Here is a 19,016-nt window from a genome sequence, read left to right as displayed (position 1 = left end):
ACATGTCACCTGCTTTCAGGGAGCAACTATTACCATTTAACCGAGGGTCAGCAGGAACAATCTGGTACACCGTCTTTAAATGAATTACTCCTTAACACCAAAATTGTTCACAGATTGATGGAAAAACATATTAACATATAACATTACGATTTACAAATCTAAAAGCATTTTCCTAAAATTAAGATTAAAACCTATTTCGCACATCCAAGCGCAACATTTGCCATCCCAAATTTCCCTGAAACTCTCCTGCCCCTCCCAACAATGCCACTGACGCCCTTCAGATTCTCAGCCCCTGATGCATCTGACCCTGTCTGTCCTCACGCTTCATCCGAATGATGACCTCACCAGTTGTCTTCATTAATTGTCTCTTCCTGGACAAGCAATACACCGTGCTCCCCGGGTGAAATATATGGCAAGCCTTTCGTCCAAAGCAGTGTGCTTAGACGGGGAGGGGGGTAGAAAAGAGCTCGATCGGATGAATAACTCGGGAGACGCTGCCCACTCCTTTCCCATACGGATGAGAGACTTGCTTTTCCCATGCTTCCCGCAGGTTCACAAATATCCATCAATGTCCTTGCTTTATGGATGCTCCTGTAGCTTCTGCTGTTTTTTTTTTTGGATTTGCATCATATTTCGCCGTGTTTGCTTTTGTGAGTCATTTGTTTTCTGAACTGTAGCTCTGGTTCCACTTGGCTGAGAGTTGACATGGCATTGGATTGCTCGCTGTGTTTTTGCATAGGACGTACTGCACGCCAGAAAGCCAAGAAGCAGAAGGCCACGTGACTAACACGAATTCAGTCATGGTGATAATTCAGCCCCATAGATTATAGGGGCTGGGACAATACATTTTTGGCGCGATACAATACTTATCACGATACTGACGGGCCGATACGATGCGTATTGCGATACAATATATTCAAATGCACAAAGGATTACATTTATGATTTTTCCTTGGAACAAACTGCAACATTTCACCTCAAATTAATGTTGCCAGAAAGCGAAACTTGACATTTCGAAATGTAGGAATTGAATATTGAATTTTGAAAAGTGCAAATGGCAGAAGCATTTTAAAAGTCTGGCTCTTTTGTTCAAACCAATCAGAGCTACATCTAGATTTAAAGGTGGGGTATTATGCAAAATGGACTTTTCAAGCTTTACATCATGTTATTATGTCATTCCCTCATTAAAAACATGCCTGAAGTGTTGCCTTGGCACATTCACATATTTTTGAGTAATCTGTAAAAACTCTGATAGCGGCCATTTTAGGGATAGGTTTGCCTGAGTCCTCCTAGGAACGCCCCCACCTCCTGGAGACGCCTCCGAGCTTTCGTCACCAGCCGAGTAACCAACCACTGCTCCTCAGCAGAACCCCCTCCCCACTGATGCCACAGACAGTGTGTGGAGGGGGCGTGTCGGAAAGAGTTCTTAAAGAGACAGAGGCCTATTTCAAGACATTCACTACAGCCATTTTGAGAGAGCAATTTAATACAAGGCAGTTATTCTAATTTACTGCATTTACAGACCAACAGAAGGTTTCGTCATCATTGTAGTGTGATATAGACTGGTGCTATGTGATTGAAAAAAACATAATACCCCTTCTTTAACAAAACTATCAAGTCAAAAACATTTGTAACATTTGTATATTTTGTACATAACTGAGTTGAGTGTCAAAAGTATTGCGATACACAGTTTCCCACACGATACACGTATCACAACAAATTGGCATCGTGATGTATTGTAGAAAAAAGTGATATCGTGATATATTGCAAAAAATGATTTTTTTCCCAGCCCTAATAGATTCTAGTTTTAACAACTACAGTTAAGAAAACATTCAGACCTCCTTTTATTATTACAGACATTTTTGTTTTGTATCTGTCTACACGGATTGGCCAACAATGATGCGTTTAAAATCAAACACAGTAATAACAGATACAATAACAGAGGAATAAATAGAGGGGTCTGGATGCTTTCTGAGGTCATCCACACCGTACAAACAGCAAAGTCGACCAAAGCGCCGTCCCCACATCACACAAATTGAACACTCTTGTTGATAAACCACTTTCGTGCCTGTAGCGCTGAATACAATGCATCAAGGACTTGTTCATTCACGTAAACAACCAAGAAACACTTTCCCTCCACAGCTGAACCGTTGCTGTTGTTCAGTTATGTAAAAAAAAAAACACACCGGATGATGCATGTACGCCGTTGTACTACAAGGAGGCTGATGTTTTGGCAGTTGCGGTATCTGTCTGTTACCAAGGCGACCGTGAAGTTATCCATTCGCAAAGCATGCTGTAGATAAACCAACATTCAGGGCCTGATCAGTGACTGTACATATTATCAGTGATGCAAACGACACAGAAAAGAAAGAATCACAGCCCCGGATATTTGTTTGGACCGCCTTTAGCTTTGATTTCAGCACCTCTCGCTGTGGCACTGTTTCAAAAAGCTTCTGTAACGCCAAAAGAATCAGCGTTGCATTCACCAACATCTTGTATTGATCTCGTCATTCAGGCAGTGCACAGATCTCTCATGTCGCTGAACCTAGACCAGACCTATAGCAACCCCAGATCACAACAGATGGTTAGAGACAGGAGGCAACTTTGTTTTTGCCCAGACACGAGCATCTCTTTTGTGTATGTGCAAATGCTTAGTAAATCTAGCCCTAAGTGTATTTGCGATTGTGGTTGAGGTTGATAGATCACATCCAGTATGTCGTTCCCATTGTGGGATAAGGTCAATCCTTCCATTTGAGTGAGTTGCAATGGGGTTATTAAATGGCCTTTGTCATCCCAATCAATTAAAGGGACTATACAGTGTTTAAGAATGTTAAAACTAAGTAATTTCCTCCCCCTACATGTTTCAGCCACGTCCTAATGTGTAGAATGAGCCCAGACCTGTTCACCACAACTGCCTCTAAAAACCTACACTGTCACTCAAAACTTTCCCGAAGTAAATTCTATTAAAGGGACTAACCATATAAATGTCTGTGTCGATAAAGTAATTTGAACCATTTTGCATTTAAAAGACCTTATATTTGAGCAGCATCAGCTTCGTGGTTGTATAAGCTACGCAGAGGCGGAGTGATCTGCTAGAAAATAGTCCCTCAAAATGCGATCAGTTATATTCCAAAACGTGTTCTATCTATGCAAACATTTATATTGTTAGTCTGGTGTTTTGAGTGATTTGCCTCAGGTGCACTGTGGAGCGGGTCAGACTGTTTTTAATGCAGGCTAGCTGATACCATAGAAATGCGCTAGCCTTGCACTAGCCTAGCGCCACGAAACTCTTATATATAAGTAGTATATAAGAACTGCATGAATAAAAAAAATATCTCCAGAAATCAGCAACATTCTGGATAACTAGGAAATGAGGCCCTATGTCAAAAATCCGGAAATATCCCTTTAATATATAAGGTGCAGTTACACATAAGACCAGAGATGGCAGTAGTGAGCATAAAATGATCTGTTCTCCCTGACATTTGTTTCGTTTTTTTAATAAACCTGCATTTTGATTTAGTCTCCCCCTTCAAAAACGCTTGGCTTGTCACCTGCATCTCGAAAGCCCTTCCAGTTTTTAAAGTCGTGACACCTTTCACCAGAGATCTTCTGATCACACCTTCATCGTTGTTCTTCATTTTGAAGCTCCTCTATGTGGACATTCACCGAGACTTTGTACTCAAAATACAGTTTTCTAGACGCCAACAATATTCAAAGTTAGGGTTAGGTTTAGGGTTAGGTTTGGGGTTAGGGGGGGTAGGGGTTAGGGTTGGGGTTAGGTTTAGGGTTGGGGTTAGGGTTGGGGTTAGGTTTGGGGTTAGGGTTAGGGGGGTTAGGGTTAGGTTTAGGGTTGGGGTTGGGGTTAGGGGGGTTAGGGTTAGGTTTGGGGTTAGGGTTGGGGGGGGGTAGGGTTAGGGTTAGGGTTAGGGTTAGGGTTAGGCGAAGGTGTCCAAAGTAGCTTATACCTTCAAATTAAGCCAGAGGCAAAACACATGGAGCGTGGAAGATGGGCGGGGCCTGCTTTGTTTGCATATTACCCTAGCTCTCATGTCTCTACAGGTTTCCCCCTACCACAGAGAACTTTAGGGACTCCCGTTTAAAAGGTCTCAATGGGATTTCCCTCATTGAATAAAGGTCCAAACATAAACCAGGCCAAAAAGGTAATAATTCTGACATGCCAATGCCAATACAACCAATCAGCCAACACTTTAATTATAGCTATTGAGGCACTTCCCAAATTGAGTGAATTAAAATAACTATTCATACTATCATTTGCGAGGCCCTAATTGCCGACATGCTGTGAGCAGATGTAAATTGGCCGCGGTGGATCGCCTACCTGCTGAAATAAGTGCTAATGTGCAAAATGTTTTCTTTTTCACGGTTTTCACCGCCACGATCGGCAGCAAGGCGAGCTCGGAGCTGACTCACAATATGCAATGTCTCGCTACAAGTGCTCCCTGAGTGCCCTTGAGTGAAAGGAGAATTCAAAATGTGCCACTTGGACACAAACCGCCGGTCCCTCTCACAATCGCTTACAGCGTCAAGTGTCCCCAACAACGTGCGGCTCCAGCCTCTGTTCTCCTGTGGACCCTGAGTTGTGTAAGGCCTGTTGGGAAAAGGCGGTTTGTCTGCTGTAGAATAAGGTTTTATGTTTATACTGCCTGTAGTGTTGCAGTTCGGTCACATGCTTTTGTCTCTAAAGCCACACTGCGGGACATTCCAGGTTCTTTACCATTGTACTGCATCAAACTGCAGTACAATGATCTGATTTGATAATTGTACACTTAAATATCTATCAGAAAATGGATATGTAAAAGGCTCTTTCCATGTTTGTATCCATCTTGCGTATATTGCGTTTGCAGTATTACACTATTACTGTATACTGTTTGAAGAGTCTGTATATCGATTGTTATTTAATAGGTTGTGTTCATGTTCTGGAATTCAATTTCAGATGGAGAGCAGTTGCCAATACAGCTGTATGGGTGAGAAAGTTTTCAAAAGAAATTTCCCAAAGGACATGATCATTATTTGACATTTATTGGATCCACAATCCACATTATTCTGATACCTGAAAGTCCTTTCTACTGACCAACATCACGCATGTGTTTTTGAATATTGTCACCACTTCTGGACGCCTTTGTGAGGAAATACTTAGACACATGTTCATCCAGTATGTGCTGAAAGAATTGACTTTGAACTTTGTGTCAGTGTTTCGTGTGGATTGGCCCAGGAGATAATAGCAAGAAAGAGTAGAAATCTACCTTTTGACAGTTGCCATAGTTACGCCATTGAATTTTCTGCTGCCCTCCACCTCAGTTTGAAACTATTGCTGGGTTTCAGGTGACATCACAGCGTTCTAGAGGCCTATATATAATGTTTAATGAAGTGGGGGACGAGTAAAATGATCTTGTTTTTGAGGATATTTTTATTTATTTTATTGTACAGAGAGATCAGGGACCCAGTCAATGATATTAATGATCATTTTTGGAATTCATACATTTTCTTTTTAGATACAACTCGTGAAAGTGTAATGCCCCCACTGGGTCCTGTGACATCATCACATTCTAGAACCTGAAAACAACCGATTGGCTCTTTAGAATATTGTGACATCACGTGAACGCAACCTGGTTAGGCGTGTTCTGTTTGATGCAGCTCTGTGTCAGACACAGGCCCCGCCCACTTCTACAGTATTGGTGTACGAGAGCGAGAGACTAGATCATTTAACCAAAGACAGTGTGATGAAACAAAAAAACATGATATAACACTTCTCCCAAAGTTGATTAGAAGGAGTATGAAGCAGATTTTAGATTTAGGAAAGTTGTGTTTCGACATGCCTATATTGTTTAAAATATTGTGAAAATATGGGCACATTTCTGCCATCATTGTGCATGGTAGACAATAAAGTTTTTTCTATTCTATATCCAAGGCTAAATTTCCCAATCAAAAGTGCAAAGCAGCAAATCTCCAAGGACACGGCATCCATTTCCCTGCAAAGTTATGAGTTCTGTCTGAGCCCACTGATGAAAAAGCTTTTTTGAGGTATTTGTCACCAGTAAAACACCTGTAATGAAAATAGTCGTATTCATCTGTATTTATTGGGTGGAATGTCCTCAAATATGGCTTTAAACGGCTAAATTAAAAACTTTATTTCATGCGCCACTGTTGGATGAGAGGGCATAATGTTATACCTGATTAGAGCCCTGAAGGCTTTATACTTGCAATATTAAATCTGGCGGCAGGTTTCAGAACACGCTCTGCATCTCAAAACGATTGAATAGTGATTTATATCGGATTGGCAGACCCCTGCGGCCATTTGGAAATCACACAAATCTCGTTTGTTGTTATTTTGTAATGAAAATGGTCTAAACATGCAGGAGCTTTGGCCAAGTGCAAAGAAACGGGGCGGATGCGGAATGCAGAATATGTTGTCTGTGTCTCACTCTGATAGGCAAATGCATCTCAGAGATTAAACACTGGACACTCATGCCAAAAGAAAAAATAGTATACATGAATTGAAACAGAAAGGATTTTTATTCTGCTTCCCATTCGGCCGTGTGAAACTTTGTGGACCGGTTTCAATAATTGTCTTTAAACCCGAGAGAAGGAAAGGAAGGCTGATGCTTCCGCTTTAGCGGAGGAGGGCTGTGACTGACTGACTGGTAATTACAGAAAGGTGAGAGGAGATAGAAACAAGATAAATTACCGTCTTTCTGGTTGGCTTAGTTCCATGGGCAATTTGGCACACTTTACCTCCAATACACATTTCCAGTCGCAGCCGTTTGGACTAAAGTAGCTACATGTTTTACGGCAAGAAGTCAAACTCTCAACCCCCAGCATGAAAAACAACTAAAGGTGGTCTTTAAAGCCACACTGTGTAAGATTTCGCTAAATAAATACAGCATTTATGTAAGTACGGTAAGAGTATGCATCATTACTCATGCTCGCCTTCCCTCAAACTTGATTCGACGCTTTGTACGGGATTGTCTGTGTCGAGGTGATCATCAGGACCATGTTTGGTATCGCTAGCTTGTTTGTTTATGCATCAGCTTTTCTACAACAGTTTTATTGCCATTGTGGAGTCGCAACGCATGACCTGGAATGATCCACAGTGTAGCTTTATGGTGCATATCACATATTTGACAACTTGATTCATTTTTATTTTGGGAATTGGGCACAGGGTGGGACATCGGAAGAGGTGAACGTTCTGCCCAACCATGCAGTACAAAAGGCCATTAGCGATTGCCTGTTCTATCCTTGGAATATGTAATAACTCCCTTTTCCTTTGTCATATTTCCATTAATTGGTAAAAACTATGATTCACACTTACTGACATTACCCTGTCAAACAAAGAAATAATTCACATGCACTGTAATCTGGAACATTTACATGGACTCTAACTCAAATATAATTAAGATGAAAACGTTTTAAATTGATGTTTGCATTATAAAAAGAGAGATCTATAACGACTTTGTTCAGCCAATGGAACAATAGCTGGAAGCTCGCTGAATCACTGTTATATTTCCAATTACTGTTTGGCATTTCTATCAAGCAGTTAATCCTAACCAGGCAATAAGCACAAACGATCGCTGCAGTCATTCCACGGATTTCGTCAAGCGTGCCCTCTCTCTCCCGACGTGTTTGTGCGAGCGATCCCGGTCCGATCGTCCACGGTGGGCCGCGTAAACTTTATTCACAGTCTAAATCCTGTGCCACTTATCCAGAAACCAACGCCAGAGCACTCAAAGAGATAAATACGTGGCTTGAATGGCCTGTCATAATGTTTGTTGCATACAGTACATACCTGCTTGGCGGCACATGCTGGAATGGTTAGCGCTTGTTAGCATTCCACATTCCGGAGCTTTCCCCTCTGCCTCTGCTCAGTGTAATCTGTGTTTGGAAAGCCGCTCGGCGCTTGTGACAATACCAACAGGTCAACAGAAGCTCGCCGTCAGCCCAGAGTTTCCATCTTTTATCGATCGATTCAGCTATTCGAGCTAGCTAAGGCTGATGATGATACAGTTAGATTGACCCGGTAGGTTACTTTCATGATTCGTTCTTGAATTTGGAGTTATATCAGATGGAAAGCCATGTAAAACTCCTTAAGAATATCCACTGAAGCTATTTTCACACTTTTTGACATCTTAAAGCCGTACTAAGTAATGTGTTTACCTTAATAAATCCTTTTTGTAGGCCCTGTGGGGGTAATATAAGTGTTTATGGGATGATTGGGGGGTCTTTCACCTCCCCTTGGTGTCTCTGGACAGAAAACCATATTTGCAACTTGACTGCCACCGGTCCGGAGAAAGCAATACACACTAATGGGATCACGAAGAAGAAGCTAACATGCTAACGGGCAAAGCTAACTGCGGGCTAACGTCACTTTAAACAGTATTTACAGCCAAGTTTGAGTGAAAAAAAATATTTCCATTGTGTAATCGGATGTACAATATCCCTCTCTCCCTTCGTCTTTCCTGTCAGCGTAGGATTTACTCTCCAAGACAATTAATAAGTTAAAAAATCGTAACTGCTACGACACCTGCAGTTGCGCTTATGGCCTCTAGGGGGAAGAGTTACTTAGTACTGCTTTAAGCACACAGAATGTATGAGGAACTTAATGTTTGTTTCATTTGTGGATGTGAAAAGTTAGCCTGTAGAGCCGGCCACTCCTACTTCACTTTTGTTTAGAATCACGCTCATCGCCACTGATTTCCACCGTCCAATCAGCCCAACTGTTTATTTGTTGCGTGCTATTCGAATGCTGAATAAGATATGTCCTCTAAAATATTCCTCAATCTAAAAAGCAGATCTGACTTTATAACATTTCTCACCTTTGAAGTACCCCTCCTGGAACCGCCACCTTGACATGGTGGAGGGGTTTGAGTGCCCAAATGATCCAGGGAGCTCTGTTGTCGGGGGCTTCGTGCCCCTGGTAGGGTCTCCCAGGGCAAACAGGTCCTTGGTGACGGGTCAGACAAAGAGCGGTTCAGAAGCTCCTTATGAGAGACCAACAGGCCCAGTTAGAATCGTGAGGCCGTCCTTCTGTAGACCCACCACCTACAGGAGGAGCCGTAGGGGCAGGTGCAATGTGATTTTGGCAACTCCAACAGTTGCTCCCACTACCCTGCAAAGGAAAAGTGGAAGAAAATGGATGGATGGATGGATGGATGGATGGATGGATGGATGGATGGATGGACCTTTGAAGTACATTGGCGCTTCGAGAGTGGACTGGCAGACGATGACCACGCAGTTGGTTTCTCACTTCTCTATGAAAGTTTTTAAATCAGCTGACGGTCAATGTGATACCGTGATTTGTTAATCCACCTGTCAATCAATCACGCTAATCTGAACTCAAATAAAAGAAGAAACAGAACAGACAAAGAGTAGCCCGAAGTATTCACTCTCGGTGGGGCAAAGGGACGTAGAGTCGAGAGTGAGTGCGTTCTCCGTAAAGACTCGAGAAGTGGCGAGCTAGGATTGGCAGTCCGTTTGCACCAAAACTCAATTAAAATCTTTATAAATGCAAATCCAGCATTCAGCCTTGTCTCAACTGTCTGTGCTTCACCATATCTCCCTGTGCCGTCACTCTAATCCCTTCCCATTTGCATCGCAGACGTCTTCATCCCCTTGTTTTGCGTCGTACAAAGCACTCTTGCCTCCGTGTCAGCAGGTTATGAGCCTCCCCTGCCACTCAGACAGCCCCCCGAAGTGTGCGCCGCCATGTTTATATCTGCCTGTGTATTCTGTGGGTGACTCACATTATATTTGGCCAGAGCTCTTAATAGCAGCTTATTGGGAGGGGCGGTTATGGCAGGGCTCGCCGTCTCTCTCTCTCGCGCCTTGCCGCTGACGTACAATGATGCGCGAGGGAAATGAGAACTTTATTTTTGGAAGTGTTTTTATAATGTGTGGGAGGATTGAGAACACCCTATTGCGGCACTATAGCGGAGAGATTTCTGACTATAGAGGGAGGTATGTGGTTGCACAGGGTTTTTTGTCGTAGCGCTGGCAAGGCATGAACATAGAGGATTGCATAGCACACGGAATATAGACATTTCGCTTTTGCCCATTTCCTGTGAAGATAGTTTGTTCACTTGCAACGATAATCAAATCATGGTAGTATCACAGTGTTAACCTTTTACTTTGAAATGATTGTGATTCTTTCGAAATGCTGACAAGCCCTGAGTTTGACATTCCATTTTAGAACTGTTTCAAAACATTTTAATTTATTTTACTCGTTTATTTAACCAGGAAAGTCCCACTGAGAATCTCTTTTTCTAGTGATTCTTGGTCCTTGAAGGGTAGCCTTTCGAACCTGCAGGAAACCTATGCCGACCCTGGGAGAACATATAAACTCCTCCATTATTGATTGCTGCACTGACACGATCGGATATATCTCAATATCTTGAGATTTTCTGATATTTTGAGGTTGTCGATTGATTGTCTTCAAACCAGACAGTGCATTTTGTTGTTTTGTATTTGGGCAAGATAGCTGTCTTGCCTGAGTGAATGATTGTTTATTTTTGCATTATCCATTTATTTTATAGTATTTTATTTATGTAGTACTATTTCAACAGGAAGTGCACCGAAACACTTACCTTTCAAATTCAACGTTATTGATGCAAGAGAAACTAGACACAAAGTGCTCAGGGAGTCAATACCATAACGTTGCTTTGGTGTTTGGGGAACAGAAACTTAAAGCAGTACTAAGTAACTGATGCCCCTAGAGGCCATAAGCGCCACTGCAGGTGTCGTAGCATGTTACGTTTTTTCACTCATTAATTGTCCGTGAGACTAAATACTACACTGACAGAAAAGACAAAGGGAGAGAGGGATATTGTACATCCAATTACACAATGGAGATATTTTTTTTTCACTCAAACTTGGCTTTAAATACTGTTTAAGTGGTGCTAGCCCGCAGTTAGCTTTGCCCGTTAGCCTGTTAGCCTCTTCTCAGTGATTCTATTAGTGTGTATTGTGGCCTCCGGGTCGGAGCAGGGAAAGCTGCAAGTGTGATTTTCTGGCCAGAGACACCAGGGGGAGATGAAAGACCCCCCCAATCATCCCATTAACTCTTGCATTACCCTCAGAGGGACTACGGAAAGAGAAAACACAAAACCAAGGCACTCATCCCACATCAAAAATTTCTATTTACATTTTCTAAAAAGCATTTACTGTGCTGGGCTAATGCATTTTAAATTTAAAACCTTTTAAAACATAATGATGGAGGAGTGCCTTGGTTTTGCGTTTTCTCAACTTTTTTGATATTTGTGTTTTGGTTTATATATAGTGCATTTTCCAGCATTTTATGTAACATGAATCATCTGTCATGTCTATTATTTATATGGGCTGGAGCAACCAAGATACTTCCTTTAATACTGTCTAAGGACTCACCAAGGCATCAGAACTTGTTTAATAAAGATTTTTATTTTGGCACCTTTTTTCTTTTACTGGATTCTGTTGCTGATCTAGTTTTATTGAATTTGCACCGGTAAGTGTGGATCAATACTTAAAAAAGTCAACAGCGTTCGTAAATGTGCCTTGTTTGGAAATCGGTGTCCTATCTACTGCATTACACATAAAGTGAAGTCTTCAAACACGCATACTCTTTCAATTCCATCTACTCTATCACTCACATTCGAACACCTTTCCTCGCAGGTTATTGTAAGACGGGCCACTTCCAAACAGCCAAAACCGTTCGAGTCAATATTGCTCTGGCCCTAATGCAGTTTGGGTGTTGAGTAAACACATGCACACTGCGCTCGGTTGGGCCCCTTCAGGCAGTTTGCATTAAAGCCTATCATCGCGCGTATTCGTATCCAGTGGTTTGCAGCTCTGTGTTAGTTTTTGGGATGTGCGCGTTATGGGAGCACTTCCAGTAGAGCGGGATCTTTGTTTATCCCCAGGCCCGCTGTTTACAATCTGCATGGCAAAATGATCCGGAACTAATAGCCCCCACTTTCATGAACTACAGTGGGTTCAGGAAGTATTCATACCCTTCTAGTTGTTTCTATGGTGTTGTGTTGCAGTTCGATGCTGGAAATGTAGTTGTATATGTTCTGAATACTGTCAGTAAAATCGTCAAACTCATCAAATTGCCTTTATCTGCAGCATTAGGCGACATGTTAGAGAAATAACAATGGTGTTCGAGAGGATAGATGAAAAACAGGCAGCAGTCTGGATGTCTTATGCAGGAGAAGTTTATTTACCATCGGTGCGGGACCTGGAGACATGAACTCGAGACATTGTGCTAGTCCTACCATTCATGTCTGTCTATGCTTCCACATAAATACCCTCTCAGAGCGTCATACTGATACGCAAGCATTCAGTGGCTGAGAGTGGGCGCCTGAGCACCACAGTCAAGGCTTTGACAGAGATAGTACGACTGTACAGCCTGACCCAGTATGATAAATAGCAATTTAATGGTATCCTCTAACATGACACAGTGTGTATATCACAAGACCAGGAAACCACAATACATCGCAAAATCTTGAAATATTACAGTTGTTTGATATAATGTGAGAATGTGACATTTTAGTAGAAAATAACTTTAAGTGTAAGCCCTTCTGTGTGGATTTTGCATGTCCTCCTTGTGCCTGCATACGTTTCCTCTGGGTGCTCCGGTTTTTCACTAAAAAACATATAGATCCGGATAAATGAGAGAGTGTTTGTGAGTGCCAATGTGTGACAATGAAAGCCCATGGACACAATCCGGTGTGGCTGGTTTACATGCACGAGTCCCACAGATACAGATGGCAACCAGGCATACTGGGGGGCGTGGCCTAGCCCGGGGGAATGAGCCTTCCTGTGGGAATCACATTTTTTCACTCTTTTTAGACGTTTTCTGGTGAACTTTAAAGGGATTAGATACAAATTGGTCATTTTTATACTCACTACTGCCACCTCAGGTCTTATGCGTAACTGCATGATGACACTTCGGAGCAGAATTAACACCTTTTTGAGTGACAGTGCAGGATATTAAAGGCAGTTGTGGGGAACAGCTCATTCTACACTTTGCTTGAACATGTAGGGGGAGGAATATACTTAATTTTAACATTTTTAAACTCTGTGTAGTCCCTATAAGCATATTTAGCGCACACAAGTAAAGTTGACTTAAAGACGGGTCCGTGTGAATGCTTTGTTTAATTTTTCCATTGGAAAAACAGGCACTCAAAGCTAGTGTTTGGCATGTAGCATGAAGCTAACATTAGAATCATGGTTAGCATTCACGCTTATTTATGTATCTATGGGCTGTTGAACTGCTTTGCTCCTCTCCATATCTCTGTATCTTAATTTCATATTCTGGGGGCGACAGTGGTGAAAATGGTAAGCGGGACCAAAATCCCACCTCCCGCAGGTGCACATTGTCGTCGTGTCCTTGGGCAAGACACCCACCTTGCCTCCAGTGTCTGCGTGAATGGTTTCTTGCTGTAAAGCGCTTTGAGTGCCCAATGAAAGCAGAAAAGCGCTGTATAAGTTGAGACCATTTACCCTTTCAAAGAAAATACATCCATAATTCAGCATTTGCTAAAGTGGTGGTGGAGTAGTCGGTGAAAGAGTTGTTTTATTTCCCCTCTGGCAGTTTCTACGTGGCCAGAGATGCCATAGAATATATATCCATGTCTATGTGTGTTCATTAACATATACTGCCCCGACCAAATAAATAAACTCATAAACTAATAATGAAAGTAGGTGATATGGCAGCCCTGTCTGTCTTTAAGGCGTTGACCTCCTCCGATGCCAGTGGCAGACTCCCTTACTCCAAGGAAAGGGGGTATTTAGACTGCCATTAGCCTAATGGTAAGTGGTGTCTATAAAACTAGGTGTAGTGCTCAGATTACTGCAGATAGGAAGTGTCTGGGGTAATCTTATATCACAATAAAATTCACTTAAGCAGGGCGGTTATAGACTGAGTCACAGCTGAGGATGGCAGTGGATAAAACGGATGCCCCGGAGCTTTTCAAGGTTTAAAATGTGGGCATGGAATACAAGCAAATGACAACTTTTTTTGTTTTTTTATGTTTTAATGTTGTTATAGTGGAAAAAAAAATATATATATACAATTGCCGAACCCCAATTGTGTTCCCCTGAAACAAAAGAGCAGGTCTCCTCCACTTCCGAAGCGAGTATTGAGATTCACGACAACGCCGAGGGCGGCCGTCATCATCACAGCGCTCGGCACAGATCAGGGCTCGGATCACGCTGATGAGTCTGGAAAGGTCAGAGGTTAAAGACGGGTGCTGGTGGCGGCCGCTGCTCTGAGCCACAAGGTTAATCTGACCCAGAGAAATCTATTCGGCGATGTTGCGCAAAGGATCATTACTGTTGTCAGGGACGACTCCTCGTTGGTGAATATGTATGGAATAGATTTGAAATAGGGACTGGCTCGACTTGAATTGTGGATCATTGTGTTTGCCTACTGTGCATGTTTTGTTCTAGGTCGATGGGTGATGGGGGGCAAAATCCGTCCCCGCTGCATTATGCATTATGATTGCACAAAAAAAGTGATCAAATACTTGTTAAAGTACTCCAACAAAACTCAAAACATTGTCAATCCTTTTTTAGAAATTTCAAAGGGGAGGACACCCAGACCCCACTGTAGAGTTTATGACAGTGATTCTCAGCTAGTTTTGTGTTGGGGCCTGTTTCTATACTATACAGGATTAAGTCATTAAATAAACTTGGTGACGTTGGTATTGCCCAAACAGGAAAAATATAAATGACCTTCCACCAACTATAGCTTGTATTTCGGAAGACAATGTAAGAAGAGTAATGGAGGATAGAAGAAAGAAAAATATAATTCAAGTCAACCTATTGAATAAGAAGTACTCGTTCCACGCTTTTCAAAGTTTTGCTGTTAAGTCTCACCGGCAGCTTCCCCTCTCCCCCTCCCGCCTGTCACGTCCCAGCGGTGGCAGAGGTGCGCGGGATTGGCCCTCTGGAAGTGTAGGAGGACTCTTTTTTTTTTTGGCAGCTGTTGTTGCCATGGCGATGCGTCGTGTTGATGATGTTGTACAAGCGCATTGTGCTTTGTTTTCTCTCTCAGATCAGCCCACCTCCCTCTCTCCCCAGAACCTGCTTTGTCGCTCAAAAGCTGGGGGGAAAGCGGAACGGCTTGTTTTGCCGCCGTCACTGTCGGAGAATGATAAAAGGTACAACGTGTAATCTCAATTTACATCGGAACATCTTACGCCGAGTTTAAGTTCCCCGACACAATCTATAAGTCAAACCTGGGACCTGTTAGCTGACAGCGTGAAGAGAAAGTCATGAATCAAGTTATTTTTGCCCATATCAGACAAAAAACTAAAGCGATTACAAAGCTTCATGGCTGTAAAAGCAAGTGTCTGTTTTAGATGCATCTTTGTGTTCACCTATTTGGACTGGGACAAAACCCTCTCAAAGCTATAGTTAGTTACCCCCCCCCCCCCTGCAGCTAGATCTGCTGACTCTGCCTCGTACATGTATCTAGCTTGACTTGGCTTAATGTTGGCTTCCTCTGGCTGACCTAAATACTCCCCAAAAGGCCAAGCTCGGCAGTGGTAGCCTGTGCACGACACTTGGCGCAACGTCAATGTTCTGTTCCGTGAACAAACGGACTCAGGTTTGCAGCTTATAGCATTAACCAGTAATGTCTAAACCTGCAAACTTTGCTGTCCCCCCCCCCCCTCTCTCCCTTCTATTGTCTTCATGGTTGGTGCAGTGAAGATGCGCGCTCCCCTTATGGCCCCCTCCTCTCTCGCTTTCCTCTCTGAAATAAGCTGCATGCAACTGAATAATGCGCTCTCTTAGTATGCTTAATTTCTGTTAGGTTTTGAACCATTTCGGGCTTTTTTTTCTTGCTTTTGCGGTCATTGTGTTGGTGTAGGCTTTCAGTCATTCAAGAATTCATCATCATAGTGGAGATCTTCCAAATCTGTCGACCGGACTGGGTTGATGCTTGATAAATGAGATGTAAGACTGGTTAACCACAAGCTAGATTGCAGTTACTAGTGTTGTTTCAATAGTATTTTTCATCCCAGTCTGATATTCTGTCTTCATTTGGCCTGTCATATACCACAGAGTGTAAATAAAAACAATAGCAAAGCCTGTTAGTAGATGCTAAAGCATTTCTTTCCCTGTGATTATTAGGGTTTTTAAATCTGGTAATCTGAACTGTACTGTTTTTTTTTTTTTTTTTTTTTTTTTTTTTTACTAAAGTGAAAAACTGGAATTTATTACCGAATTTGGAATGCTTAAGTTACCAAAGTTGAACCCATTTGTAAATATTGTTGTGAGTGAGTGAAGGAGTGAGCGACTGGCTGACTGAGTCAGTTAATGTCCTTTTTCAGATTTTGCACACTGTAGGAGTGTGGATACAGATACTCTTACCTGTAAAATCTGTTGTATCGGTAGAGTACAACAACACATTCAAGCAGATTCAGCTCATCAATCGAAAGGCAAGGGCAGCCTGGCACTGGGATATAAATTGAGCTCCTCATACACACTAGGGACACTTTGGACTAATGCTTGTATTCTACTCTATATAGAGAAAAAAGGGTGGTCTGGGGGTCTCCCTTTCGGAAATTTTAAAGGAATCTGACAATGTTTTTGTAGTACTTTAACAGGTATTTGATCGCTGTTGTGTATTTCTCGAGGGTTAGATGATGTGCAACAGGAGGTCTGGGGTGCAAATCCAGCCCTCACGTTGCCTAACCCTGCCCTACACTGGAACGGTGCTTGTATCAACAGCCTTAGCCATAACCCCACCTATTTCTTGTGAGAAAAAAAAAAATGGTTTTAGATAAAAGTAAAGAAAGCTCATTTTATGAAAAAGCACAGACCTCAGTATACTTAATCATTGGGTTTGACATGGACTAGCGTCGGTCTGTATTGATTCTGAGGCATGATGGGTAGCGGTGCATGGTGTCATGAGCCGGCGCTAAATGGAGAGCCATGGACGAGTGGATTTATTCTGCCCAATGGTTATAAAATAGCCACAATAATTGAAAAACGTAGCTACTATTGATTGAGCTATGAGACCCGTGTCAGTCAGAGGTGGTGTGTCTGTCTCCAGTGACGTGACAGTAATGAAATGGCAATGATGTACTTCTTAGGGACTTGGACCTGGGAGAGGTCAGGGCCGGAGGGTCCCCAGGGAGAGCGCGCTTCATGCTGGGGTTAGGATCAGAAGGGAGCTGCGCAGCATGAAATAACGTGCACTATACAGTAGTGAGGTATACACATCAGATGACCTTTAGCTTCCTTTGTTGATGTGCCAAGTGCGTAGCCATGTTAGTTCCGTTAGCAGGTAGTTTTGATCACACATCGCAGTAACGCCGTAAGCTATATGGGCATGTTCCTCGTATGTTTTATGCTAATTCTTATTGAAAGATTTTTACACTTAATTATAATTTCAGACTAGGCTTTAATGTCACTTAAATGTGGTCAGATGCTAACGGCTACAGGAAAAATGCATTGAAAAGGCTAACGTTGAAAAGTTCCTAGCTGCCATCTAAGAATCCGCATATGCTAGGATTGAATGCCGCTTTTCCTTTTCATTTCTCTGGACTAGACTGCTGTTAGTACAATGAAAACAAAGAAATGATAATAATAATAAATCTATTCGATGATAATAATTGTAACATAGACTGAACCATAGAAGTCACAGATGCTGTTAGCTATCTGATCCTGTTACAAATGCGCACTTTTTGCTCGTCATGCATGATGGTATATTTATTTCAGAAAATTAAATAATTTCAGTGGTTTCTCCATCATAAACACTTTAAAGATGATGTTTATTGGCCGCTGAATGCGTATCCAACTCCATAAAAGCAGAGAACCACAGCTGAGTAGGAGTTAGCATTTAGCTCAGGGGACACTTAGCAAGCTAATTCCTATCGAAAGTAAAATGTCAAAAGGTCTGTACTTTCATTAATGATTTCTTACCAAGTGTTGTTGATTGTTATTCATTTTTGTGATGGCTAATGCTAATGGAAATATGAAAAAACACATTGGACAGAAATGTAGCTTGGAGTAGCCGGCTCGCTAACACAATACAACCTCGCTCAAACTATGATCAGCTTATTTGGGACACTTTGTAGCCCCGTTCCTCTTTGACAATTGCTAACATCTGACCTCTCCTTCTATTTACCTTCATAAGAGCCGGGTCTCATTGTCTTGTCTTGCTTAGCATTCAGTTATGTTTTTAGGTCATATTGCCTCGCTGCTATTTAGTATCTGCGCTGCTGTTCCTAATGAGAGCGTTTCCTCCATGACGCCGTGAACTATTTCCCCACCGTCAACACCACATGAATAAAGCAGCAGCCCTCGCCTCGTCTCGGATCACAACGCTGACGAAAAGATGGCGGGAAATAACTGAGAATAGTAGGGAAGATGTACAGACGTTTTAATGTATTTTAGCAATGTCATGAGAACCCAATTTGCGACACCATTAACATCACACTACTGCGATAATTTACGTTTTTCACATGAATGAAGAGGCAATTACACAAATACATGTTTTTATAAATAGTGAATATGAGGTAAATAAGTAAAATATAAAGCAAAATGATAGTACTTACATATTTTAGTGTAAATCATGCCAGTGCATATTGATTTTGATACAGATATCTACACAGTGTCTCCAAGTATCACAATATTGGAGTCAACGTTTTGTCAGTATAGGTGTCAGTAGTGAACCTTGCTCTGCACTAGGGCTGAACGATGTGGAAAACATTTCATATCTTCATGTTCATGCCAGATATCTCAATATCGATACGATATCCCTATAGATACAGGTGGCATCTCTGGAATCGCCCATATATGGTCATGTTTGAAAACAGTTAAGGGGGAAAACAATTTGGAGAAAAATCAAAAAATCTAAATCATTCAAAACTAAGAAATGCTAAATTATGAATATAGTTTTCTACTAAATAAAGATACAAAGAAATGGGGAGGAGCAAAGTGGTTCAACAGCCCATGAATACATAAATAGCAGAACTGACAGACTGACTGCATCATCGTGAAAATGCTAATGCTAGC

At 42.0% G+C, this 19,016-nt stretch overlaps 1 protein-coding gene across 3 annotated transcripts in view; it reads left to right on the top strand.

Moving 5' to 3' along the window:
• cacna1ha (calcium channel, voltage-dependent, T type, alpha 1H subunit a) overlaps positions 1-19,016 on the top strand; it is a 182,240-nt gene that overhangs the window by 5,859 nt on the left and 157,365 nt on the right. The gene's annotated exons all lie outside the window — the stretch shown is intronic.

The sequence above is a fragment of the Gobius niger genome, assembly GCF_951799975.1.
Source record: "Gobius niger genome assembly, chromosome: 10".
Taxonomy (NCBI): Eukaryota; Metazoa; Chordata; class Actinopteri; order Gobiiformes; family Gobiidae; genus Gobius; species Gobius niger.
The sequence above is the reverse complement of the archived record's forward strand: the minus strand, read 5'-3'. Positions and strand labels throughout refer to the sequence as shown.